Genomic DNA, 11403 nt, shown 5'->3' with positions numbered 1-11403 from the left:
AAGGAAGGAAGGAAGGAAGGAAGGGAAGGAAGGAAGGAAGGGAAGGAAGGAAGGAAGGAAGGAAAGGAAGGAAGGAAGAAAAAGAAAAGGAAAGAAAGAAAGGAAGGAAGAAAAGAAAGGAAGAAAGAAAAGGAAAGAAAGAAAGAGGGAGGAAGGAAGGGAAAGAAAGAAAGAAAGAGAATGAGAGAAAAGAAAAAGAGAGAGAGAAAGGAAAGAAAGAAAAGAGAGAGAAAGAAGAGAAAAGAAAGAAAGATGTTACTGGATGGCAAGTAGATTGAAATAAAAAACAAGAAGTAAAAAAAAGAGAGAAAAAAAGAAAGGAGGAGGGAGGGAGGAAGGCAGGAAGGAAGGAAGGAAGGAAAAAAGGAAGGAAGGAAGGAAGGAAATTATTTCGATTTGCACAACTGCTTCTCTAACCTCACGTCACTCATCTCACCTCTAAGCTCCCTGAAGCCCAGAACTTGCAGTTCCTTGAAGAGCTGTGTGTTGGCACACCTCAGTGCCTTTGCACAAGCTGCTGTTTCTGTCTGGAATCTCTAGACTTCTCATCTTCCCCGGCTGAATGCTGCCCAGCCCACTTCATCTTGGTCATGCTCCCTTTGTCCTGAAGGCTTCCCAGAGACCCCCCATCTTATTCAGCCAGCCCAAGTGCAGGCTCCCCTGTGTCCTCCCAGGCCCACTGGGCTCACCTCTGTCACAATGTTGCTCCTGCCTGGTTCTACCCGTTGGTGTGCTCGGTTGTCCTTCCTCTGTAAAGTGAGCTCTTTAAAGGGGACACTGACGAGCAGAGTGCTCAGCAGATACTAGGAGCTGCTGAGTCAATGTTTGCTGAATGACTGAAAAAATGAGAATTGTCATCTAAGAAGAGGTGATAGGAACGTGAGTTCTGTGTTTCTCATAGACAATTTCTTACACCTTTTGCTCTAGCATAGTAGCTTCCATTTCTTGAGGTAGGGTTGGTGTTTTTGTTTGGAGCCGTCACTCGAACTTCCTGCCACCCCAGATTCAGCCCACTGTAAAGAGGCCAGCTGCATTTGATTTCCTCTGCAAGGAAGAAAAACAAAACAAAACAAAAGTCTTGGATTTATCACAAAACGCGGCACAGGAAAGCTTAAACAATGACTACCAAACTCAGCTCTCACGTTGCTAAAAATTATTTGTCTTACAGGAGGAGGAGAGTTTCTTAAATCCCGCAAAGGCAGCTCTTCTTCCTAAAGACAGCAGCTTAGCTAGTAATGAAGGCAACATTCACAACACAGGTTGATGGTCAAGTGACTTTTGCAAACCCACAAGCTAGTCAAGGGAGGAGGGGCTGTCAGGGTATCCCTGGGGAGTGGATCCAATTAGTTTTGAGCTTAAGATGAGCAAGAGCTATAAATTACAATCTCTTTGGACAACACCGCTGGTTAAAAGCACACCGTGAAACATCAAATGTTTTGGAGGAAGCTGGGAGCCCATTGAGTGGCACATGACTGTTCCGATGAGGAAACAGAGTCTACCTCTGTTCTCATCTTGCACCTTCCACTGATAATTGCCGGGCAGGAGCACCTGCTTTAACTTGCTCTAATACTGACCTCCTATCATGAGGTCTGTGTTAGTAGTTTCACTGCCTGTTGAGCTCCCTCTGATTTTATGATTAACTTTGGTTTGTTTGTTTTTTGAGACAAGTCCTGGGCTGGAGTGCAGTGGCTCGATCTCGGCTCACCGCAACCTCCACCTTCTGGGTTCACGCAGTTTTCCTGTCTCAGGCTCCTGAGTAGCTGGGACTGCAGGCACCCGCCATGACGCCCGGATAATTATTGTAATTTTTTGACTCCTCATTCTTGAACATGGTTATAGTATGCTAAGTTGGCAAGCATATTGAAAACTTCTGATCTTTGGGTCCTGACTTTGGCTGTCTCTGTTGCAGTCAGCTGGGTTTTTTTTTTTTTTTTTTTTTTTTTTTTTTTTTTTTTTTTTTTTTTTTTTTTTTTTTTTTTTTTTTTTTTTTTTAAATAAGCTGTTTTTCATTCTCTGGCTGCTTTTAAGATTTTCTCATTGTCTTCAGTGTTGTTTTTCCCTCAGGTGTCTGGACCTAGATTTTTAAAAATTTACTTTATGTCAAATTTATAGGACTTCTGAGTTTGAGGACTGACGTCTTCCATCACTTTTAGAAGATTCTATTATTTTACTTTCTTTATTTTTATTTACTTATTTATTTATTGAGACAGAGTCTCACTCTGTTGCCCAGGCTGGAGTGCAGCGCCGTGATCTCAGTTCACTGCAAACTCTGCCTCCCAGCTTCAAGTGATTTTCCTGCCTCAGCCTCCCGAGTAGCTGGGACTACAGGTGTGTGCCACCACGCCCAGCTATTTTTTTTTTTTTTTTTGTATTTTTAGTAGAGACGGGGTTTCACCATGTTTACCAGGCTGGTCTCAAACTCCTGACCTCTAGTGATCCACCTGCCTTGGCCTCCCAAAGTGTTGAGATTATAGGCATAAGCAATTTTACTTCAGATGTTAATTTTTCCCTATTACAATTCTCCTTTCTTTTAGGGATGCCAGTTGAATGTAAGACCTTCTCACTTTGTTCTTTATGCCACTAATCCTCTCCTTTTGTATTTTTCATCCCTTTCACATTCTATGCTTCATTCAGGTTAGTGTTTTTTCCCCTGGCCTATCTTGCATAAGTTAATTTTCAATTCATCCGTTTCTAATTAGCTGTTAATCCCAACTGTGGGACTACTTTGTTATATTGTATTTTTTCATTTCTAAACTTTCTGTTTGCTCCTTTTTCACGCTGATGATTTTACTTTTTAAAAATTGGTAGGATTTCTTTCTCTCTCTCTTTTTTTGTTTGAGATGGAGTTTTGCTCTTGTTACCCAGGCTGGAGTGCAATGGCGCGATCTCGGCTCACCACAACCTCCGCTTCCTGGGTTCAAGCAATTCTCCTGCCTCAGCATCCTGAGTAGCTGGGACTACAGGCACGCTGCCCCATGCCCAGCTAATTTTTGTATTTTTAGCAGAGGCAGAGTTTCATCATGTTGACCAGGATGGTCTCGATCCCTTTACCTTGTGATCCACCTGCCTTGGCATCCCAAAGTAATGGGATTATAGGCATGAGCCACCGCGCCCGGCCGAATTTATTTCTTATAATGTTTTCATTTTATTTTCATTTTTTTCTTACACTGACTTGAGGCTCATGATTTTAGATTTATCAAAAAATTAAGCCAATAATACAGAATATTCCCATATGTGCTCCTCCCACACACAGTTTTTCCTATTATTAACATTTTGCATCAGTGTGGCATGTTTATTGCATTAATTAATCAATATTAATACATTATCACTAACTAAAGTCCCACAATTTACAGTGAGGTTCACTCTTTGTGTTGTACAGTTCTGTGTGTTTTGACAGTTGCATATTGTCATGTAGCCATCGTTACAGAATTATAGAGAATAGTTTCACTGTCCTAAAATTCTCCTATGCTTCACCTATTCATCCCTTCACCCACTCCCCCTAAACCATGCCAACCACTTGATTTTGCTTTTTTGCAGTTCAGATGTTGCCAATATGATAATATTAAGTGGAGGTGCTTCTAATAAGTGATATTAGAATGATGATTTCTGTTTTAAATATGATGATTTCTGTTTTAAAGTTTCCAATTTTCTGCCAAAATTTTTGAGCTTTTATTTATTTTTCTCTTTTTTTAAAGATGGGATTTCACCATGCTGGCCAGGCTGGTCTTGAACTCCTGACCTCAGGTGATCCACCCACCTTGGCCTCCCAAAGTGCTAAGATTACAGGCGTGAGCCACCACACCCAGCTTTTATTTCTTTGAGCCTATTCAGCATGGTTGTTTGACAGTCTGTGTCTGACATTTCCAATATCTGGAGTCCTTGCTGTTATGTTTTTTTTCCTGCTATTTCTCATTAACATCATCTCTTTTGTATGTCTGGTAGTCTGGTAATTCTTTCAAATATTTTTCAATTTTTTTTTATTCTAGTAAAATACATCCAACATAAATTAACCATTTTAATCATTTTTAAGTGTACTGTTCAGTGGTATTAAATATATTCATATTGTTGTGCAGCATCACCATCACCCATCTTTAAAACTCTTTTTATCTTGCAAAACTCGTACTCTATACCCATTAAATATTAACTCATCATTGCACCCATCCCCCAGCCCCTGACAACCACCATTCTACTTTCTGTCTCTATGAATTTGACTACTCTAGGTACTTCATATAAGTGAAATCATACAGTATTTGTCTTTTTGTTACTGTATGATTTTTGTCCATCACTTATCGTAATGTTTTCTATGTTCCATTTTATGTATATGCCACATTTTGCATGTGCATTTTATGGTCAGTGGAAACTTGGGTTGCTTCCATGTTTTAGCTGCTGTGAATATGCTGTAAACATAGGCATAGCTATATCTCTTGGAGACCCTGCTTTCAATTCTTTTGGGCATATACCCAGAAGTAGAATTGTTTGATCATACAGTAATTCTGTTTTTAATTTTGGGTAGAACCACCATCCTGTTTTCCACAGTGGTTGCACCATTTTATATTTTCACTAACAGTGCATAAAGGTCCCAATTTCTCCACATCCTCATCAACATTTGTTATTTTCTGTTTGTTTTAATAGGAGCTATCCTAATGAGTTGGAGGTGGTGCTGGTTATTTTTTATTATGTGCTTGACATCATGTTTGAGAAGTTATTTGTAGGAATAATTTGAAGTTTAGGATAATGTTATTTTCCCCTATAAAAAATTTTCATTTGTTTATGGCAGGTACTTTGGTGCTCTATCGATAGTGTCACCTTAAACTATCTTCAGGGCTAGAGATTTTCTAAGTAACCAAAAGGACTGAAAATTTGGTTATAGTCCATGCCAGCACTGATTTCCTTTTTATTTACTCTTGCTTCTCAGGATCAGACCTTTGTGGTTCCTGCCTAAGCAGGGGATTAATTAGCAGGGGACCCAAACTTAGATTGTCCTGGACTCCGACATTTGACCCGCATTTTCACAAGGCTCTCAAAAGTGCAGTTCAGCCTCTGAACCGCTAATCCCATCTCAGATAACCTCATACAAAAGTTACTCCAAATGCATGGTTCATTGCTAGGATGTAAATGCTTCCCCCTGGCTGGGTGTGTGGCTCATGGCTGTAATTCCAGTACTTTGGCAGGCAGAGGTGGGTGGATTACTTGAGCCCAAAAGTTCAAGACCAGTCTGGGTAACATAGTAAAACTCTATCTTTACAAAACACACAAAAATTAACCAGGCGTGGTGACGTGTGCCTATAGTCCAGACTACCTGGGAAGCTAAGGCAAGAGAATCGCTTGGGACCTGGAGGAAGAGGTTGCAGTGAGCCGTGATGGAGCCACTGCAGTCCAGCCTGAGTGACAGAGGGAGAACCTGTCTCAAAGCAAAAACAAACAACAAAAAAATAAAACTTTCTTTTTAAAATACAGGTGTTGCCAGTGAGGTGGTGCCTTTAAAAGGGGATCAGACTATGAGGGTTTCAGATTACAGCCCCTGTAAAACAGGCTTCATACAGCTTTTGGTGGCTTGTCCTACCTTTTACACAGTGGGATACAGTGCCCCTCCCTGCCAGAGGATACACAATTAGAAGATATAAATTTCGGCAACATCTTGGAAGCTAAGAGCACCCCTCACTAAACAACCCAAACTGCTGGTTTATTGATCTTAGATTTCCCAGCTTCCAAACTGTGAGAATACAAATTTCTGTTTTTCATAAAATACCCAGTCTGTGGTATTCTGTTATAGCAGCACAAAACAGGCAAAGACAGACTAGTGCCAGAGAAGTGAGGCACTAAATCACTGGTAACAAATGCCTAAAACTGTGGAAGTAGCCTTGGAACCGGGTAATAGGTAGAACTGGAACAGTTTTGAAGTGAATGCTGTAAAAGACCTGGAGTGCTAAGAATGGAGCACTTAGGATGACCGGGGGAGGCTCAGAAGAAGAGGAGAGCACAGGGAAAGTCTGGAACTTCCGGGAGATTACTTAAGTGGCTGTAAGCAGGTTGTTAGTAGAAATATGAACCAGGAAGACCATCCTGAGGAGGTTTCTGATGAGAATGAGAAACAAGGTACTGGACACTAGAGGAAAGGCCATCCTTGTTACAAAGTGACAAATAACTTGGTAGAATTATGTCCATGTCCCAGGAGTCTGTGGAAGGCAGAACTCAAGAGCCATGAACTAGGATATTTGGTGGAAAAAATCTCTAAGCAGCAAAATGTTGAAGGGGCTGTATGTCTTCTCTTCACTGCTTACAATAGAGTGCAAAAAGAGAAAAATGAGCTTCTCCTGCCACCTGGGGGGGCAGCGGGTGGCATGTGGAGCCTCCCACCACCATCTAGGTCCTGAGATGCGGTGAAGCCCAGCCTGTCTGACATCATCCCCCAGCATGGACCGCGGAAGCCTGCTGCCCTTCCAGCTGTGGTGCCCCCGGCCCTTTGGCACCTACTCACAGAACCAGCCTCGCCCAGCTTCTGCAGCCCTCAAGCCATCAGCCTGCGCTGAGCCTGGTGGCGGAGGTGAGCCAGACCATGGGCCTGCCCACTCAGAGAGCACACCACCTGCCTTGGCCACTGAGGCTCCTCCCAGCGGGCTCCACTCCTCTCAGCAGCAGCTGCTGGCGATGAGGGTCGAGTCCTCCTGGACACGTGGTATGTCATCAAGCCTGGGAATACAAAGGAGAAGGTGGCCTTCTTTGTGGCCCACAGTGTGGTGGGAGCAGCCGGGCCAGCTCCATGAAGGTCAAGGGGCACTGGGGCAGCAAGAGCTCCAAGGCCAAGCGGATACGGCGCTGTCTTGACCCCACCAAGGCTCCTCCCCATCCAGGGGATCGGGAGGGGTCCCCTGCTACTGAGGAGGGCCCCTCCTCAGCCGGTGAGGACGTGGACCTGCTCTCTGTGGCAGAGATGGTGGCCCTGGTGGAACAGCGGGCCGCCCTGGCCCTGCAGAGCTACCCACGACCAGCCGCCCTAGCACCTGTAGTCTTTGTGTCGGCTGAGCAGAGTGGACCGGCCAAGGGTGTGGGGTCCGAACGGCGGTCTGGCGGTGGGGACTGCAGCCGTGTAGCCGAGGCCGTGGCCCACTTCGAGGCGCAGAGGGATAGCCCTCCTACCAAGGGCCTCCGCAAGGAGGAGCGGCCGGTACCGGCCCCGGGGAGGTGCGCATCGCCTTCCGCATCTCCAACGGCCGGGAGCCCAGTGCACCAGACAGCGGCCTGCCCAGTGGGGGCAGGGGCAGGCCTGGTTGTGCCTACCCTGGCAGCCCAGGTCCCGGGGCCCGATCCAAGGACAAGATCACGTGTGACTTATACCAGCTCATCAGCCCCTCGCGGGATGCCCTCCCCAGCAACGTGGAGTTCCTGCTGGCCAGGGCGGATGAGGCCAGCGAGGGTGAGAGCCCAGCGCCTGTAAGATCCGAGGACACTCCCCCGGCGCCTCCTCCGCCCACTGCCCGGGACTGTGGAGCGTCTGGCGTCCACGTGGACGTGGTGGTGACGGGCGTGGTGGATGAGTGCATCTTCTTTGGCAAGGACGGCACCAAGAACGTGAAGGAGGAGACTGTGTGCCTGACGGTCAGCCCCGAGGAGCCGCAGCCTCCCGGCCAGCTCTTCTTCCTCCAGAACCACGGGCCGGACGGGCCCCCAGAGCCTCCCGCGGCAGACTCGCCGGCCACCGCGCCTGGCCCGGACGATGCCGAGGGCACGGCGGACACTTCCCTGTGCCGCCTGTACCGACACGTGTCGCACGACTTCCTAGAGATCCGCTTCAAGATTCAGCGGCTGCTGGAGCCGCGGCAGTACATGCTGGGGCTGCCCGAGCACGTGCTGGTCAAGATCTTCAGCTTCCTGCCCACGCGCGCGCTGGCCGCCCTCAAGTGCACCTGCCACCACTTCAAGGGCATCATTGAGGCGTTCGGTGTGCGGGCCACAGACTCGGGCTGGAGCCGAGACCCGCTCTACCGCGATGACCCGTGCAAGCAGTGCCGCAAGAGATACAAAAAGGGCGACGTGTCGCTCTGCCGCTGGCACCCCAAGCCCTACCACCACGACCTGCCTTACGGACGGACGTTCCTACTGGATGTGCTGCCGTCAAGCCGACAGCGAGACGCCGGGTTGCCGCCTGCGCCTCCACGACAACAACTGGGTGCTGCCCTGCAACGGGCCGGGCGGGGGGCCGGGCAGGCCGGGAGGAGGGGAGGTGAAGCCGGGGGAGGGGCGGGGAGAGCCCACTATGCCCGCCCCTCCCCCTTCCCCGGGAGCCGAGGGTCTGGACTGGGCCACCTGCTCCCATTCCCCCACTCCAGGCAGCGTTGATCCCTTCACGGAACTGCGCCGGGGTTCAGCGGGAGTGACCAGGAAAGCACTCTGCTGGCTCCTGTTTGTTTTCTATTCTTCAGAACCAGGGCGGTGGACCCTCAGAGAAGGGTGATTTTTTTTATCAGCATCTCACTTTCTTCTCCATTCAGCCCCTACCCTGTCCCTGCCACGCTCTCCACCCCAGGGACCCACCAGCAGGGAGCAGACGTCAGCTAATTTTGGTACCACTTAAGGGTTCCCCCATTCTGGCCCCCCATCCTCCCCCATGCCCCAATTCTTTTTCGCAGGAGCTGTTATTTCCCAAGAGGCCGCAGCGCCCAAGGCTGGCACCTCTTCTAACCTGCCACACCAGAGTTCTCACCTCTCTAGGAATTGAGGGCTGTCAGGTCACAGGTGGGATTTGGGATTTTTTTCATGACAGCTCGCCATTTCTAGATGGTTTCCCTATTAAAGAAGTTGGGGGAGGGGGAAATGCTGTTTTCTCCTTAACCTCAAGCTGCCAGTCTCTCCTCTTCCCCAGTGAGGAAGAGGTGGAAAAAGCTGAAGTATAAAAATCCTCCTCCTCCCATTATTCTTTAAGCTACTGACATCACCCCCACTCCCATAAAGCTGTGAAGCCCTTTGCCTGGCTCTTGACAGAGCAAGGGGCCCGTGGGCAGGGACTGCGGATTTGCATTTCGGGGTTGTTTTTCCTTCCACTCTGGGCTCCTTCAGGCATCGGGGTCTCCTCACCCCCGGCCATCTGTTTTTTTAAGAATCCTTTGGTCAACCAGGACCTTGATTTTTTCAGGCATTTTGGTCTGGTGTATTTTTGTTTGTTCTCTCTCGTTTTCCCCCCATCATTGTGGTTCTGGAAGCTTCTAGCGTGTGGCATCTGACCAATTTTGAATTGGTCCTTTCTATAAAATCAATATTATTAAAAAAAAAAAAAAGAGAAAAATGATTTCAAGATGGAATTGATAGTTAAAAGGGAAGTAAATGTAAAGATCTAGAAAGCTCTCAGCCTGGCCATGTAAAGAATGAAAAAAGTGTGGCCTGGTGACCTTTGCTAAGGAGATTAGTAGGGATAGAAGGAAGCCAGATGCTAGTCATCAAGGTAATAGGAGAACGACCTTGAAGGCATTTTGGAGATCTTCAAGGTCACCTGCTCATAATAGGCCCAGAGTGCCAGGCCTTTGAGGGCAGAATGATTTCAAGGGAGGGGCCCAGGGGCCTTAGGGCCCATGACCCAGGGCTACCTTGGGACTCCATGCCCTGTGTTTCTGCGAAGCATTCTTGAACTGACCCCGTTTTGTTCAAGTGGGCCCAGGTGTGGCTTGAGCCACCGCTCTCAAAGACTGAGGCCATAACCCTTTGCAATATCCACATGGCGCTAACTCCACAAGTGCACAGATGCAAGAGCTGTGGAGGCGTGGTTTCTCCCACCAGATTTCAAAGGATGTCATGGACAGCCTTGGGGACCAAGCAGAAAGTTGCTCCAGGGTGGGCTCACTGCAGAGAATCTCCACTAGAGCAATGCTTAGTGGAGCCAATGGGGGCAGGCTGTCCCCAAGACCCCAGATGGAACCAATGGGGGCAGGCTGTCCCCAAGACCCCAGATTTGTAGAGCTGCCAATGTGCAATGCCAGCCTGGGAGAGTCCCAGGTACCCAACTCCAACTGCTGAGAGCTGCATTATGGGCTGCTCCCAGCAAAGCTTTGAGGGTAGGGTCCTGTGGAGCCTTGGAAGCCCAACACCCACCCCAGTATATCTAGAAGGCATGACATTGAGTCAGACGGGATTGTTCTCAGGCCTCAAGATTTACTATTGTGGCTGGGTGTGGTGGCTCATGCCTATAATCCCATCACTTTGGGAGGCCAAGGTGGGCAGATCACCTGAGGTCAGGAGTTCAAGACCAGCCTGGCCAAGATGGTGAAACCCTGTCTCTACCAAAAATACAAAAACTAGCCAGGCATGGTAGCAGGCGTCTGTAATCCCAGCTACTCAGGAGGCTGAGGCAGGAGAATTGCTTGAACCCGGGAGGAGGAGGTTGCAGTAAGCCGAGATGGCGTCACTGCACTCCAGCCTGGGAAACAAGAGTGAGACTCTGTCTCAAAAAAAAAAAAAAGATTTAATGTTGTTTTCATGTTCTTTGCCTTATTGGGTTTTGGACTTACTTGGGACCTGTTATGACTTTCTTCTTTCCTATTTCGCCCTTTTGAAATGAAAGCGACTATATTGTGCCTGTCCCACCATTATAATTTGGAGACACATACCTTGTTTGGCTCCTTAGCACCAGGCTGGAGGGAAAGTTGCCTCAGGATGAATCCTGCCTTAAATCTCATCCATATTTGACTTACATGAGACTCTGGACTTTAGACTTGAGTTAATCCTGGGACAAGTTAAAATGCTTGAGGCTAGTGGGAGAGAATGAATGAACACATAAGGATGATTTAGGCAACGATGGACTACCTATGTGACAGTGACCCTGTAAGATTTTACAAGGAAAACTTCCTATTGCCTAGGAACAGCATAGCCTTCATAACATGACAGCACAACACATCACTTCCCCGTCCCAGGGGATGCTGGTGTCAGCAAACCTGCAGTCTAGCACATACAGTTATGTAGAGAACGTAATACTTGATGATAAGTGACTATGTTACTGGTTTATGTTTCTTATTATACTATAATTTTTACCATTATTTTAGAGCGTACACCTCCTACTTGTTTTTTTAAAAATGTAATCGTAAAGCCCTTCCGGTGGGACACGACGAAGGGGTGGAAGACAGTGGGTGACACTGAGGGTCCCGACGTGGTGTAGGCCTGGGCTAATGTATATGTTTGGGTCTTGAGTCTTAGTTTTTTATAAAACAGTTCAAAAAGTTAGAGAAAATTTTAATAATTAAAAACAGAAAGAAGTTTATAGAATAGGAATATAGAGAAAAAGATATTTTTATACAGCTATACAATGTGTTTGTGTTTTAAGTTAAGTGTTACCATAAGAGTCAATTTTATTTATTTATTTTTTCGACATAGCGTCTCACTCTGTCACCCAGGCTGGAGTGCAGTGGTGTGATCTTGGCT

General features: G+C 47.2%; 1 pseudogene across 1 annotated transcript; it reads left to right on the top strand.

Annotated features, from left to right (window-relative positions):
• Positions 1-6314: 6314 nt before the first annotated feature.
• On the top strand, positions 6315-9161 carry LOC108317436 (annotated as a pseudogene). Its single transcript, XR_005203300.1, has one exon. The product of XR_005203300.1 is annotated as an F-box only protein 46-like (transcript).
• Positions 9162-11403: the final 2242 nt, after the last annotated feature.

This window comes from Cebus imitator, unplaced genomic scaffold (assembly GCF_001604975.1).
Source record: "Cebus imitator isolate Cc_AM_T3 unplaced genomic scaffold, Cebus_imitator-1.0 Scaffold202, whole genome shotgun sequence".
In the NCBI taxonomy this organism is placed as follows: Eukaryota; Metazoa; Chordata; class Mammalia; order Primates; family Cebidae; genus Cebus; species Cebus imitator.
The sequence above is the reverse complement of the archived record's forward strand: the minus strand, read 5'-3'. Positions and strand labels throughout refer to the sequence as shown.